Genomic DNA, 1,537 nt, shown 5'->3' with positions numbered 1-1,537 from the left:
TATGGACTGGACTGAGTGTATGCTTCCAGGTCTTTTAGCAGTAAAACAGTCTTTTACTGCTAAAACCTCTTAAAGGTTCTGGAAAACCACAATCAGTGTTAGAACTGCCTGTGTGGTCAAGGTTTTGTGTAATTCTAGTATATGTCTGTGAAGGTTCTCAGTCATCCAAGTCATTGTACTCTAAGGAACTTTGAAAGAAAAGCGTCTGGACTTTTTACTTGCTTGAAGATGTTTCAGCTCTCATCCAAGAAGCTTCTTCAGTTCTAAGGTCAAATGGTGGAGTCTCAGATTTAAGCTCTATGGGAGTGTACCCCAAGAGGGACATGGACCCCCTATTGATCCTCTATAGCGAAGAACGCTCAGACCTCTACATTGGAGAGGCCAAACATCCATTTCATAAATGCATGACACAACATAGAAGAGCCACCTTGATGGGACAAGACTTGGCAGTCCATCTGCATCTAAAGGACAAAGGCCACTCTTTCAAGAATGCCAATGTTCATATTTTGGACAGAGAAAACAGGTGGTGTGAAAGAAGCCATCTATGTCCACTGTGAACAACCACCTTTGAAGAGGGGGCAGCTTACAACACAGTTTGCCATCTATCTCTCGTCTGATTACCGGTAGGTAGAGGATCAATAAGGGGCTCCATGAGCCTCTTGGGGACACTCCCATAGGGCTTAAATCTGGGACTCTCCACCATTTGACCCTAGAACTGAAGAAGCTTCTTGGACGAGAGGTGAAACGTCTTCAAGCAACTTAAAAGTCCAGACGCTTTTCTTTCCAAGCTCCTTGACTAATTCTAGTATACTTCCAATATTCTCTTGTATTCAGTTCAGTTTATTTTTATTCATACATTATCACTTCACAACAACCGTCACCTCAAGATGCTTTATACTATATACAATATAAGAGATACCCCAACAATCGGAAAAACTTCCATGAGCAGCACTTTGTAACAATGGGAAGGAATAACTGTTTTCTGTTGTTGTTTTATTTGAACATGAACAGACTTTCTGCAGAACCAGACTCAAAGAGGGGCAGCCTGTCACTACTTTGGTGGGTTAAGAGAAAAACAAAAGGAAAGAGATGCAAGACCAAAACACAAGGAGAGAGAGGAGACAAACATTAATGACGTGTGGTAGTGACATATATAACCATCAGGATTAAATAGAGGTGAAAGGAGAAGAAATGTTCAGCGCAACAAGGAAAGTCCACCACAGTGCCTGTGCATAACCAAGTGACTTTCAAAGTAGCAAGGGTTTCAGCCAAAACCAAACTGGGAGCCTGGTAGCTGAAGGTTCTGCCTCACATTCTACTTTTAGAAATTTGAGGAAGCAAGTGCTCTGTCGGGGTAATACAGTACTAAAAGGTCTTTAAGATATCAGGTTTCATCATATCCTACGAAAGAAGGATTTTAAATTTTATTCTAGATACAAAAACCTGACCCCATGCGATCACAAGCTAGTGGTCCCAATCCTCAGGTAAATTGCATCAGGAACACTATCTGGAATAAAATCCAAATCAAACATACAGA

Source organism: Copadichromis virginalis, linkage group LG20, assembly GCF_057382275.1.
Source record: "Copadichromis virginalis isolate Kocher_CV1m ecotype Utaka linkage group LG20, C_Virginalis_male_GT1.1, whole genome shotgun sequence".
NCBI classification, from domain to species: Eukaryota; Metazoa; Chordata; class Actinopteri; order Cichliformes; family Cichlidae; genus Copadichromis; species Copadichromis virginalis.
The sequence above is the reverse complement of the archived record's forward strand: the minus strand, read 5'-3'. Positions refer to the sequence as shown.